General features: G+C 35.4%; 1 non-coding gene across 1 annotated transcript; it reads left to right on the top strand.

The window, feature by feature from the left end:
• Positions 1-8,570: 8,570 nt before the first annotated feature.
• On the top strand, positions 8,571-8,657 carry Trnay-gua (transfer RNA tyrosine (anticodon GUA)). The gene is given in 2 exon segments: positions 8,571-8,607; positions 8,622-8,657. It is a non-coding gene; the product is annotated as a tRNA-Tyr (tRNA).
• Positions 8,658-15,208: the final 6,551 nt, after the last annotated feature.

Raw genomic sequence — 15,208 nt, 5'->3', positions numbered from 1 at the left:
GTGAATGGACTAATAAATTAAATTTTGAAATTGGAAAAACCACAAAATACAGTCATTCAGGGCAGGGTATCATTGACCCACAGTTTCTCTATTTTTGCCTGCCCCTGCCCCACTCATGCTTTGACAGAAATTTTACATCTATTGGCATAAAACTGAAGAAAAAAATCCTGAAGTATTGTACAGTTATCCAAAATTAAGAAATGATAACTGGAAACCATTTAAAATGTAATATTAACTTGGTTCTACGCTGTCCTGTCCTGCTTCATAGGTTAGAGTTACTTTGAACCGTGTGAGAAATGTGAAGTAAAACAAATTAATAAGAGTAATGCAACTTTGACCCAGAAGATTTAAATTCTTATGTGATTAAAATATCTTTATTTTTATTGCACAACATCACAAGATTTTTACAATGCACTTTTTGCATAGCTACAAGAGTCTCCAACCTTTCTTACTCAGTGCGCAAATGTAAATTCTTGGAGGCGAGGAGGGCCAACCCATTGAACTACAATACTAGTATTTCAGTTCAGATGGTCTAGTTCAGCCCATTTTCTTTTTTTTTTAATAGTTTTTTTTTTCAGAAGTTGGCCCAGGGTTTGATTACAGCGCAGACCCAGTAGGCCTGGGCCTAGATCTCCATCTTCCTAATGGGCCCCACGATTTTGCGAAACTTGGTGCATAGCATTGAAGAATCATGTATTTTCAAGAAAATAGCAAAAAACCAATGATTTATTGTTTGGGAAAAAGCTCTTTTTCCCAATCAATACTTCATTAGTATTTATCTTATCTAGATGGTTCTTTTTTTTTCATAAATAAACTGACTAATGAACCGAAGATGTCTCTGAAAAAGAAAATGTTTGATAAATGATCAAATGATAAAAAATTTTGTCCCGTTAGTGTCCGCATTTGAGGGGTTTTACTTATAAGAAAGCAGTGGTGATTCTAGGCGTGGGCAAACAATGCGATTTGCACAGAGCCCGCAATCTAGTACCGTCACTTCGGAAAAGTTAAACATTATTTTGCATGACCATTGACCAATGACCAGTAGCGTAACTAGGGGTTGGAAAGAGTGGCTCTTGCCAGGGGCGCAGCAGTCAAGGGGGGGGGGGGCAGCATTTCGACTGATTAAAAAAAAAATTTTATAGATTTTTTTTTTTTGGATCATAGAATTTGGAAAATGCTTTTAAAAAATTTAAAAGAAAACTCTCAAGAAAAAGAGCTAGAAGGGGTATATAGATCTATACATACACATAACATCTACTGAGAAGGGACATTGGGCATCACTGAAAACAATTGTAAAAAAGAAAATAAGAAAAAAAAAAAACAATGCTGCTTCTTATTTGTCAAATAAATTAATCAAAATGTTTAAAAAAATATTTTTTTGGAGGTCACAATGACCTCCGGTGACTTTCTATGTGGGTGACCCTGGGGAGGGGGTGGGGGCGCAATTTCTTTAGTTCGCCAGGGGCGCTAACCCCATAGTTACGCTACTGCCACTGACCTAAAGTGATAGAATAGAGAAGTAGTCTCCAAATTATTGTGGGGGGGGGGGCCTTGGTGGGCTTCACTTATAGTTAGTCGAGCCCTGCGCTTGCCCGTTTACTGGGTGGTTTCGTATGCCCATTTAACTGGTTTCTCGTTGTGCAGGTAATACTACTTCTATGGGGACCACTTACGGGTTTTTACTCTCTCCTACATCATTTGCACAGACAACAAACAAACATGCAATTTATTTTACAATTTTTATGCGTCTCATTTTTGGTTTCTCGTATTTATAATCACAGGTTGTGATTTTTGTGGCATTAACGATTCCATGTTTTTTCCTCATCCCTAATTTACAATGGGAACATCTAGAAAACCAGTGTGAAAATATTTTCCAGTATTTTCTGTGAAGTATTTATCTGTAGCAAAGAGCGTTTTCCTAAACAATGGCAAGCATCCGCCTGGAACAAGTTTCGTCTGATAAGTTATCGTTGCCCACGGAAAGTCAAGAACGAAAGACAGCGCACGATACCTTTGAGCATTGGACGTTATCTACGAAATAAATAGAAACCCTTTTTCCTGTCACACTTGAATTGATAATGAACTGCATTTGTAAACTTCTCTTACCTGTTGATGGTGTTTTTTTTCTTTGTTTTCTACCTCTTCTAGCTAGATGTATCTGAAGGTTACTAAATTTGTAAACGTTGTTAAAAATGAAATATTTTCGCTCTTGTTTAGGTTTCCGATGCACCACGTGACACCTGGAGTATGTAGCTGGTTTATAGTGCACCCCAGAATTGTTGGCGCTCGTCCTTGAGCGAGTCCATTGCAAAACCGGTTGAAAGCGAGAGAAGAATACGTTGATATAATCAAGCCAGATGTGGATACGGAGGGGTGTCATGCCATCCCCTTTAAATCCGTCGGTTTAAATTCAGAAAATTTTCATAATTGAAGTCTTAAAAACGCGATTGTAGGCCATGTTTTGTTACATAAAGGGAAAGAATTAGAATTAAAGAGACAGGCCAGGTATTTTTCATAAACTGCAGGTTTAAAAACGCACTTTTGGGTGATCTTTGGTAATTTAAGAACAAGAGAGGTTCGGGACCCTGTGCGGAATATTTTCGAAGTTAAAGTCTTAAAAGCGTGACTGTAGGCGTTAAATACGCACTTTTAGACGATCTTTGTTCAACGAAACGGAAGTGAGGTTGTCAGAAGTGGAAGAATCACCCCTAACAACTTTTCAAAATTGTAGCTTTAAAATTGCACTTTTAAAGCATATTTGGTGATGTTAGGTACCAACAAGAGGTTCAGGCCCCTCCTCCAAAAAATTTCCAAATTTGAAGTCGTAAACCCATAAATCAAGTAGTATAATTATATACACAACTCCGTAGCGGCAGACGTAGTCTACGAGGAAGTAACCATTGGTTTCCCGCGAATGCAACGCTGTTTGCATCCTCGTATGCTACGGCAAAAGTTGTTTGCGCACGTGCGCTTTTCGGACGCTTGCCCGTTTACTAGATGGTCTCGGTTGCCCGTGAAGCCGGTTTCTCGTTGTGTAGCTAGTTAATACTGCATTTAGGCTGAATACGTAATTGAGCAGCCCATCTTAATAACGAAAGGGAAAAAATAGGGTTCGGTAAATCTTCCCCAGCTATTTTTTGAAAGTGTAGTTTTAAAAACGCAGTTTTAGATGACCATGTTTGGGGAGGAATGGTTCGCATTTGAAGGCCTTTGATGACGATGGAGAAGATGGAGTTTATTTTAAATTTATAATGTCAAGCGCAAATGCCCTTTCAGCCCCCTCTTAATCAATAATAATAAAAGCATCAAAGATTTAGAAATAAATAAACATTTAAATCTCAATAGTCGTTTTCGTCAAAAATAAAGTCCCTTTTTTTGTACGATAAGAAAAATGTTCAAAACATCATGTTTTTTTTAGTCAAATCTAATCATTTTATCAGTCTATCAATTTTCAGTTCCTCATTCAACGTTTGGGTTGCAAGCAAAAATAATTCTTATTCGTTTACACTGATGGCTCCCCCCCCCCCCCTTTCTTAAATTAAACTATGGCGCACACTATTTATGGGCCCTCAAATGGCAAAAAATGTTTTAATCAATGGCTAATTGTAAAGCTTGAATACAGGGGCCCCCCAAAAACTATTTGCCCTGTCATTGAGAAAGAAAAGTCTTTCACTGAGTTGGCAAGAGTGGCTCTCGCCAGGGGCGCAGCAGCCAGGGAGGGGGCGGCATTTCAAATGAAAAAACTCGCAAGAAAAAGAGCTAGAGACACATACACAACATTTACTGAGAAGGAACATTGGGCATCATTGAAAACAACTAAAAAAAAATTAATTTGAATTTTGACATCTTGTATTCAAATTATATTTTTCGCAATCTCGAATGTGTGTGTGTGTGTGTGTGTGTATGCGTGTGTGTATGCGTGTGTGTATGCAGGGTCTGATTACCGCACAGGCAACTAGGCCTGGGCCTGGGGGCCCATCTTCTTCAGGTGCCCCGATTTTTTAAAAACTTATGCATAGCACTAAAACAACTTGCATTTTTGTGAAAATAATGAAAATTAATTAGTGATTAATTGAAAACATACCTCTTTTAAATAATGTTAACCATAATTTTGCATTGACTTAAAGTGATAGAATAGAGGGGGGCCTCCAAAGCATTGTGGGCCTTGAGCCTCACATTTAGTCAGTTGGGCCCTGTGTGTATGTAGGTGTGTGTGTTTGTACGTGTGTGTGTGGCGCAGGCATGATTGTGCGTGCTTGTGTCTGTATGCAGGCATGATTGTGTGTGTGCGTATGTGTGTGTGTGTGTCTGTGTATGTATGTGTGTGTTTGTGTCTCTGTGCAGGAATGATTGTGTGGGTGTGTATGTGTGTTTGTGTCTGTATGCAGGCATGATTGTGTGGGTTCGTATGTGTGAGTGTGTGTGTGTGTGTGTGTGTGTATAAAGGCATGATTATGTGGGTGCGTATGTGTGTGTGTGTGTGTGTGTGTGTTTGTATCTGTGTGCAGGCATGATTTTGTGGGTGCGTTTGAGTGTGTGTAGGTGTGTGTGTAGGATATGGACGCAACCTGTAGATGGTTTTCGCTATAGGAATAATGAGAATGCTGCTTTCCCACGTGGCACGTTCCCCTCGGGGAGGGCGCAATTTCTTTGTTCGTCAGGTGCACTAGACCCCATAGTTACGCTACTGTTCACTATTTGTAAGCTCTTCAGTGCAATATTGAAAGAAGGGACGAATTGTGCTACCATAAGGATCGCCATAAGGAAGCCGTCCATGAGGACAGCTTCGAATGGAGCAGTAGCATTTCTGTTTTCAGATTTAACTTTCAACAAAGTGGATTATCTTTCAAAAAGCACAAATGAAACATATTGCTTATTTTAGATTTTTTTTTTCGTTTTTATTACTTCCCACGAAAAACGTAAAATAAGGGAAATTCATAAATGAGGAACTTTAATCCGGGTTGAATAACATTATTAGTATGCGGAAAAACTGGGACCTGATGGGAAAAACATATATTCGGGGGACGTAAAATCGGGGCCTCACTGTATTATTTTTATCGTTAAAACATGTAGTAACTGTCTCGTTTTCATCAATACAGCCCTATAACCCAAACCCGAAGAATTTCAAACAAAATCTCAAAAACTCATGCAGAGGCGTAGGAACTATATAAAAGTAGGGGGAGCTGGGGCTCATGATAGGGATCCAAGGGACAGAAGCAGTAGCACCACCAGATTTTTTTTGGGATTGGAGCACTTGAAAAAAAATTTCTTATTTGAAATGATTGTCGATCCTTTCGTCTTCCTCTCTCTTTTCCAGTAATGTTTCCAATCATATCTAATATATAAATTCAGGCAGTCAGAAGCAAAGGGATGTAAGTGGACTTCAAGTTTTGAGTAAAACGTATCAAGTAAGCCTTCATTGATTTTTTTTCTAAATCATGCTGTACAGCAGCACCTACCAGGGCTATTAGTACAATCTCTTGCCCCAAGACAGAGGAGAGGTCCCTCTACTATTTGAACTGGTTATCTCCAAATTTTTAATTTTGCCACTTACATCTTTTTGTTTCTCACTGCCTCAATTGTATATGGAGAGAATGAGGTAATAAAACTTCTGGTTTTTGGAAGGGGGTCGGTCAGTTCTCGAAGATGCGCACGTATCAATAGGGGGGTCCTGGGGCTTTAGCCCCAGAAAATTTCTGAAATCTTAGTTCTAAAAACGTAGTTTTAGACGGTCTTTGGTAGTGTTAAGGAGAGAAAAAGTTGGAATGCCCTCCCTGGAAAATTTTCGAATTTATGTCTTTAAAACGCGAATTCAGACCATATTTATGACGTTAGGAAAAATGATATGACTCAGGGATTGTCCTCGATCGATTTACATCTCTTTCCCAATATTTCAAAATTGAAGTTCTAAAAACGCAATTGAAGACAGTCTTGAATGATGTCAGGGAAAGGGGGAGGTTCTAGGGCTCTCTGGAATTTTTTAGAAACTGAAGTCTTAGAGAGCGTTCCTCAATGAGGTTATTGGAAAAGATTCCTTCTCCTTAAAGTTTTAGAAATTGTAGTTTTAAAAACTGAATTTTCAACCTTCTTTTTTGATATCAGAAAGAAGAGTTTCGGGGGTCGCTCTCCGAAAATTATTCGAGATAGATCATATTTGTTAATGTTAGAGGCATAGCAATGTTTTGAAATTGAAGGGAATATTATATAATCTATCATATTGTGGAGGTCAAGGTATTCAGTCATGGGTTCTCTTCCGGGAATTTTCAGGAAATAGCTCTCTAAAAACAAATGTTGCAAGGCTTTTTAAAATTTTAGGAGGTAGGGGAGGGCTTCTGCAGCGTAGCATTTAGAAGATTTTCTTTTATGAGAACTAGAAACAGAGGAATAAGTAGAGAAACAGTGCGCCTGAAATGTGTTTAAATAAAATGTTCGTTGTATAGTTCAGATAAATGTTAGTAAAAGTACTTCAGAAAAACTATGAAATATTGTTGGTGCTTTTTTCTAACAATAATAAGTGAAAAGGAAAATTTTTAATCGTAAAAATGGATATGAAAAAGTTTCCCAGAACCTCAAATATTTTGAGGGGTGCTCGAGTGCCCTCTTCCACATGCATTTTTTTTAGCATGAAAACATAGCTGTGACAAAAAAACCCCTTAATTTTGAGAAAGCAAAAAAGAAGAATAAATGTAACTTCATAAAGTCTAAATGTTCAAAAAAAATTTTGTTTTCAATAAACTCGCACTGTTTTTAACATCGTAACAGTGTTTACAATTATTTATTAGTGTTACAAGTTTTTTTTAAAAATATTCTAATGAAGATTTCACCGATTTTGATTAGTGAGAATTTTTGTTTCTGTGTCGTAGTACCTTAGAATTCTTTAAATTATATTTATCTTTGCAAATTTTTAACTTCATGAAAAAATTAATCCCTCAGGGTTTTAGATATAACAAAATAATGGAGAAAAAGTTTTTTTTTTTTTTTTTTTTTTTAGTTTTTACCGTGGGATAGTTCTGGAAATTGTGTGTGTGTGTGTTTTTTTTTTTTAATCACAGTAATGATATGTATCCGCAAAAGTAATTTCTGGGTATGTCACTTATTTAGGTTGTTTCTTTTGACAATATTTACAATCAAAAATAATAAATGTAACTTTTATAGAATTTTAAAAATTTGTTCGAAGAATTTGTATCTCAGGCTTTTAGTCTATGCCCCCTGTCAGAAGATCACTTTTGGTTTCGATAGACCATCGAACAATGATATTTTCGCTATCTGATCGTATCTTTTGATCGAAACATGGAATTTAACACCCGAAACATACGATCATAATCCCTCGAAAATTAGTTTAGAACTATTTTTTGTTCTAAAACTACATTGCTAATCTTTTGAGAACTCGCTAAAGAATTTTCTTTGGTCGGGGCTGAACTTTTTATGAAGAAATGAAAAAAATAAAAAAGAGAAAGAAACGATGGATAAAAAATGCTAAATAAATATGTTTGTACATTGGGCTTTTTTCTTTTCTCCCCCCTCTTCTCTCTCTCTCTCTGCATTGTTTTTCTTTTCTTTTCTTTTTTTTCCCTTTTCTTTCTTTTTTTTTTTTTTTTTTTGATAATTGCAATACATAAAAATATTATATGATCACTCGGTATTTTAGTTTCACTTTCGTGTCATATTTTGCAAGTTTATTTTAATCAACGAATCTAAAAGGATTCGCTGGAAATTCTTTAAATAGCGTCCGGGAGTTCAGATAACTTAAAATGAGATAAGTTTCTGTAAAGCTAAAATTGAGTAAGTTTACCTTAGAAACCTTCTTTTTGATACATGTCTGGAGCACCTTCATATTTCAATGCCAAACTGACTCACAATTATCTCTTTTTAGCGAAAGTGTGAGATACAAATGGCATGCAAAACTAAGAACATTTAAACTGAGCTACGCTACAGTGTAATGTGTAATACACGTGCGAAAGACGAGCTCGAAGTGGAGAGGGCGGAAAACAGCCCTATGTAGATAACTTGTCTTTAATACTTTTTTACTTCCGGGAATCGAGAAGTTTGAAAAGAGGGAAACCCAAATGTACTGATCATACTAACCACTCCATCTCTCCCCTTTCTTTGTCGGTTATTATATGGAAATTCCTAGAAAAGGTAGATCGCATTTTTGAAATCAGATTTGAGGTAGACAATGTACTGCAAAAAGCTATACTGTGAGAATTTTTTAGGGGGAGCTGAGCCGGTCTGAAATATTATAGAGGGAGCTCAAGCTCCCCCAGCTCCCCCGCTTCCTACGCCTATGAACTCAGGATCTCTATCGAAAGCTAAAGATTATGGGGGGAAAACCTGAGCTCTGGCAGCACCGGTTCCTACTCTTCAACCGGTATGGTAGTGTCTGGCTGGGCAGTGTCAACAAAGGGGCAGTTTATCAGCAGCGAACGTGTTGAGAGCCGAATCGTGACCCTCTCGAATGCCACGGCCGAATCCAGCATTTAAATATTCTCGTTCTATTTTTAAAAGGAAAATGGGTCAAATTCGAAGAAATTCAAAGGGTTGTTTTTGCAACTAACCGCTCCCAAGACGTGCCGTCGATAGCTCAGTTGGCAGAGCGGTGGACTGTAGCTGATAAAACAGTAATCCATAGGTCGCTGGTTCGACTCCGGCTCGACGGAGAAACTTTTTTTCCTTGTCCATGCGGTTTTTTTTTTTTTTTTAATGTTAAGCTTACTTTCAGTATTTGCAATTGTGAGTTCTCAAGTACAAAAAAAAAAAAAAAAAAAAAGCGCGCTATGCTTATTATTATTATTATTATTATTTAAGTTAAGCTTGTTTTCAGTATTTGCAGTTGTGGGTTCTCAAGTGAAAAAGAAAAAAAAAATAGTGCTGTTAAAAGTACATATTTTTAAAAAAAGTTTTTGTTTTTGTCCGTTTTATTTTAAAAACACGTTTTTATTTTTTTGTACTCGCTTCTCTTTATTTTATACGAATACTTTTTTTTTTAAATCTTTTTCACTCAAAATGTTGTCTTCCTTTTGAAGGGGAAATAATGAATGTTTCCTTTTCATAGAAGTAACCGTTTTCTGAGAGATTTATTTTTGATTTAAATTTCTGCTTTTAAATTTAAATGTTTATCTGTAATTGTGAGTTTCATAAAACAATTAATAAAATTTAATAAACAATAAATAAAAAAATCGGTGTTAAAGATAGTTAAAAAAAAAGTTAACTGTTTTCTTTTTTTATGGATTTGCCGAGCATTACCTATTCTAGAAATTCACCAATCATAATATGACGGGTGCAAATTTCTTAGCCATTTCCATTCCATTTCATTTGTAGAAACAAGAAACTCAACAAGTATAGTGCAAGAAACATCATTTGAATTCAAGACATACAAAAAGAATATAAAGCCCTACAAACTTCTATTGGACAGGGGCTAGTTTTGCAACTGCTTTTTTTATATAGAAATAAAGTTTACAGAGTGAAATGTATATAACGACGTCGTTTATAATCAGGCCTTTTCACTTTTAGCTCCAGCAACTCGTCTGCGCAATATTATTTGGGGCATGATAATTTAACATAGTTCATTCGTATATATTCGCAGTTCTAGAGCTTTGATACGCCACCTTGTGGTGATTTAAGAAATTAGCCAAAGATGTAAACATTTGAATTTTTCGCGGATAATGTCGACATCTCATTGGACAGGTCATGTCCTAGGTAAGTAGATTCTTGGTTTCACCTCATTAGGCCACATCAGCCAGAGACTGCAGCTCCTTCTTTAGTTTATTTGAATTGAAAATAGAGACAGATCGAACTTACAATTTGCGATTTTCTCTGAAATATTGTCATTTTTGTGCACACACTCACACAAAATCCAGCCCAGGGCTGAATTCCGTCTCATGTCGCCCCTCAGCAGATTTCAAATCCGCCACCCCCTCCCCTTAAAAGAAGCAAAAAAAGAAGCATGCAAAAAAGTGTTCCCGAAATTTAAACTGTCAAGTTTATGAAGAGACGATGTTAGTATGACTAAGCATGTTAATATTTTCACATAAGACAGCATCTTCAGTTTCAGAAAAAAAAAATAACTACATAATTTCTTTGTTGTTTCATTATTTATTATGGTTTGCTCAAAAAGATATTTTAATTAAAAAAAATAATTTATTTTTGGCATCTTGAATTCAAATTATGTTTATCGCAATCACGAGCGTATGTGTGTTGAATGCGCGTGTGTGTTTGTGTAGGCGCATGTGTGTTGGTGCGTGTGTGTGTGTATGTATGCATGTGTGTGCGTGTTGTGTATGCAGTGCTGTGTGTGTACGCGTTTGTGTGTGTGTGTATGTAGGCATATGTGTTTGTGTCTGTGTGCAGGCATGAGTGTGTGTATGTGTGTGTAGGAGTGTGTGTTTGTGTCTGTGCGCAGGCATGAGTGTGTGTATGTGTGTAGGCGTGTGTGTGCATGCATGTGTGTGTGTAGGATGTGGACGCAACCTGGAGACGGTTTTCGCAAGAGGAGCATCATCGTGAGGCCGGTCGACGTGACGGTGGTTCTGGCAGAGGGTGCTGGTGGGAAAATAAAATGATAGGAATTCAAAACAGTCAAATGAGAACAATAAACAATCGTGATTGTTCAAAAAAAAATCGGTTACTTTTTTTCAAAAGGTACGTATTAGTGCTCTTTTAGTCAAATCATGTTTCAAAATCGAAACTAGCTTCGTTACTTAATATCTATGTGGCTGAATCTTTGATGAGCACTGAACTTCAATATCTTGTGCATTAACCATTTTATCAGTTGTCATCTTTATTTATAACAGCATCTTTAGGCTGTTATTTATTTATTTATTTATTTTTTTTTTCATCTACGAATCAACGGTTTGAATAATTTCCTCTGTTATTACGTTCACTTACTTGTGTTCTTACCACCCCTAACTGTTTGATGGTATTTCATTAGTAAATTGTAACTGGATTACTTTGCAAAGGATTCAAAGTTTCCGCTTTTGAAAACTGCCCATTTGGAAAAAATATGCCACGTGAAAAAAAAATTTGAAGACTCTTTTGTTCTTCGGTTTTTAATTTAGCATATTTCCTTTATTTTAAAATTATTTAGCCTTTTTCACTCGTCACTCATTTTCATTCACCCCCGAGACTTAATATTAACAGAAAAGACTTTTTAAATATTAAAAATGTAAAAAGGAAAATAAACTTCAATCATTCAATAAAGAATCAACTTTAGTATAACACTAAAAATCTTTAGTAGAACTCCAATCTTGTTTCGACATTTGGAAAGTGTCGTTGGCACTTTCCCACTTTTCGTCTAACACCCACTTTTCGCCTTCAGTTACTATATTACGCTGATCTATTACCATGATTGAAAAACATTTGATTTTCATAAAATGTGTGAAAGTAATCATTATTAAATTACAAGAAAAAATTGTCTCTGTGAAAAATGAAAGAATGCTAATATTTTACTTTCAAGAATAAAAAATTCATTTTAAAAATATGTGGTTAAAGCAAAATTTGCCGCCCTAGGCGGCTGCCTACTCTGCCTATTGGGAAACTGGGCTCTGATCCAGCCACCGGCTTTCATTTGAAACGTCTTGAATTCAAAACTACGTTTTTCACAGTCACGAATTACGATAGGTCCCTTGTTTCTACAAATGGAATGGGATGAAAGTAGAGAAGAAATTCACATCAATCACATTATAACTGGTGATTGTCTAGATTAAGGCATATTTATCAAGGAAAAAGAAATAGTAATTAGGAGGTGGTCATAAAGATAGAGTTATTATGACCAATTTGCACTCATACACTTATCATAAATATTATATTCACAGCGTAAACTGTTATGGTATGTATTTTTAATTCTTACCAATCTTAAATGATGGAAATTAGTAAGCTGAAAATTCTGTATTTAGAGAAAGTTTTGCTATATTAGTTCACCTATATAGGTGTTTTTCTTGAAATAATTGATTTTACACACAGACAAAAAAAAGTATTTTTAATGAAAAATTTGCTTGAGTTAAGCCTTGAAAATGCCGCAAAAGATTTGCAACCACGACGAAGAAAATTAGTCATCTAAATAAATATTAAAAACAACGAGGCGGGCCTATTCTAGTTGTCATGGCAATCTGAAAAATCAAAGGAACATCAACTACGGTCAAGGAGTCAAGCGAGGTTAAAAGGAATTCATATGATTGCTCAAAAAAAAAAAAAAAAAAAAAAAAGAGAGAGAGAGAGAGAGAGAGAGAAAGGGAAAAAAAAAAAAAAAAAACCGCAGTAGAATCCGAGAAGCATACCAAAAATAGAGGACTTTCTGGCAGTTTTACTAAAAACAGTGATTTATGTATTTTTGAAATTTTTGTTTCTACTCATATTTTTACGAAATACTGTCATATGCTACTTTTATTTATTTAAATGAAAAAAAAAATCGTTTTTTTAATGAGATGAAAATGTTAAAAACTGGTTGCAACATACGACCCTTACATGAAAACAACTAGACTTGATTAGCATCATTGACATACATATTAGCAAAATAACATTTTGTTGATTTACATTTAGACCATTAAACTGTAGGAGCTTATGTCTGGACCCTAGTGGGCGTATCAATTCACGTGATTCAATTGGCTAACCAGATGGTTTGTTTGGCTAGTACTTGAGAAACTGCGTCATACTCAAAATGTAGTTTATAAAAGTACAAGTAAATAAACAAAATAAAAAATTTGTTACTCATTTAAATAAAGCTATCACACCTTTTACGTAGTATTATTGTATTTATTATCAGACAGTTCACTAAAAATAAAGAAGTAAATTAGAACGCTTTGAACTTCGCCAGACATTGTTTGAATTATCTTTTTTTTAATATTAAAACGAGAAAAAGATGCAAATCATTCTGACTTGTAATCATTAGGTATGTTTATCAAAATATGTGCCTAACTGTAAATAAATATTGCATCATATGGAGACTTTGAATTTCGATAACTATACATGCGTGCTACAAATGGTACGATAGTATTCGGGGCTGCTTTGTCAGTTGAAAAGTTCTTTTTGCGCATGAAGTTGGTGGAATAATAAGATACGCAATGTGGGTTATATCAGGGGTGCACATCCCTCCCTAGGAACAATGGCACCAATCCCCCAAATAAAACGAAGATCACCCAAAGAACGAGACCCCCCCCCAAAGCGAGACGAATGCTACTGAAAATAATCGATCAAATAATTATTTTTTTGACGATTTATGAATTATCCGCTAAATGATGTAGGAATTTTTACGTGTGAGGTGTGAAATTCCCCTGAATATGTTTTCTACCATACCACGAATGGAAACAGGAAAAACAGATTTACAGAGATTTTGATTGAGAAACACGCTAAATCTCACAAATGTTACAATTGATATATCGCTATTGAAAGCTAACCATTTTCTCTGGCGACATTCTACAAATGTTAGTCAACTTAGGGCTTACCAGATTTCTGAAATGTTCAACCGGGACATCGGAATGCCCCGGCTTGTACAACACACTTGTGGCTGGTTTTTTCAGTGTTTCATAGGGCAGTATTTTCTCTATGCTATGAATAAATGGTTACTAATTATGAATCTAAAACAGGGGTAGTAAAAAATGACATAAGCAGATAGAATGTGAACATTTCACTTCTTAGATGTAAGTGTAATCTTTAAAATTTATTTTAATTAGAAAAAACACTTTGAGGAATAAAAAACTGAAAAATATTTAGATAGACTTTTCATTTTATAGGACTTTTTTTAGACAGTCGCTTTTGGTTTTAATTTTGTTGTAAATATCCTCTCGAGCTAAACCGGTATTAATTTTACAAGTCCAAGTTACAAATGATAAAGTAATTATCCTAAATAATCAGTTAAGTATTTTTAGACCTTTTTGATCATTCGTAATCAAATTTATCTTTTTCCGGGACGTGAAGTAAACCGGATGGGACACCGGGATTTTCACTGAAAACCGGATTGTCTCGGTCAAACCGGCCCGAGACGTCTGGTAAGCCTCTCAACCTCAACGTCAACCAAAGGCTCCTATATAAAGCTGACTAATCCGACATTTTGGTTCCAAAATTGTCGGGCGAAAAAGATAGTATTTGTACAAAAGCGTCATTGCAGAAAACTGGTGTCCAAACTTTAGATTTGTTGCCTAATGGGTGTTTGATTATTTTATTCTGTAGATGAAGACGATTTAATTAATGCAAATTAAATACAAATAAGGTGTGAAAATGAGGTTTATTACAGCAAACATTTCCCGATACATTTTTGTTGAATTTGTGAACAAAGTTATCTTTCTAGATTCACCTTAAGTGTCATTTTACTCAATTTATCATCAATTATTTTACGACATAGCAACCAGCGAATATTATAACGTATTTATAAATAGTCGAAACGAGATTGAATCCAATTCTGTTCTGGAATTAAAATGTCGGATAAGTCAGCCTGTCTGTTTCAAGGGGCTCTACGTCAACACGAGGACGTGGTTACATTTTGTTAACTGGAAATCAATCCATGGAGATTGATTTATTTTGATTCCGAGTCTGAGACTCCTTAGTTGAGATATAACTGCGAATAGTACATGGAGATCTTGCAGCCCTCAATACTTTACAAAGAGCAAATTGATCCAAGGTGATTTTCGGAGGTTTGAATTTTTAAGTATAGTTTAGTGTTTTTTTTTTTTTTTACTTTCTCTGTACAGATAATAAATATAATCAGATAAAAATATTAATTTTCAATTCAACTTCTAATTATTTCGAGCTTATTTGAAATAAATAAAACACGTGTGCATAAAATTCGATGGAATCTCTTCCTGTTCTTCGAATTGCATTCCCTCTTTCAATCCAGCAAGGAAAATGTCATTCAATTATTTGAATTGAAATTTCGATCAAATTACATACAGCGAAGAACCAATAACAAAACTTTCAAAACTTCCTTATTCGAATTCTAATTTCTTTCTTCTGTCGTGGTTTCCTGTAGAAGAATGCGATGTAGGGGTTTTCCTCAACGCAATATGTCAGCGAAATGAAAGAAAATAGATTAATTATTTCCAGTTCACAAAAAAAAATTCTTTAATGTTCTTCACGTATTCTCAAAACTCGAACTCCTATTCCCCAAAAGCGAATGAAATCAAAACCAAACCAAGCACGACGACATGGTTCCACTGTTAGATATACTTTTTGCTACTTATACTGTTGATTATTTTAATTTCATCACTTATTTGTTTATTAT

This window comes from Uloborus diversus, chromosome 5 (assembly GCF_026930045.1).
Source record: "Uloborus diversus isolate 005 chromosome 5, Udiv.v.3.1, whole genome shotgun sequence".
NCBI lineage: Eukaryota > Metazoa > Arthropoda > Arachnida > Araneae > Uloboridae > Uloborus > Uloborus diversus.
The sequence above is the reverse complement of the archived record's forward strand: the minus strand, read 5'-3'. Positions and strand labels throughout refer to the sequence as shown.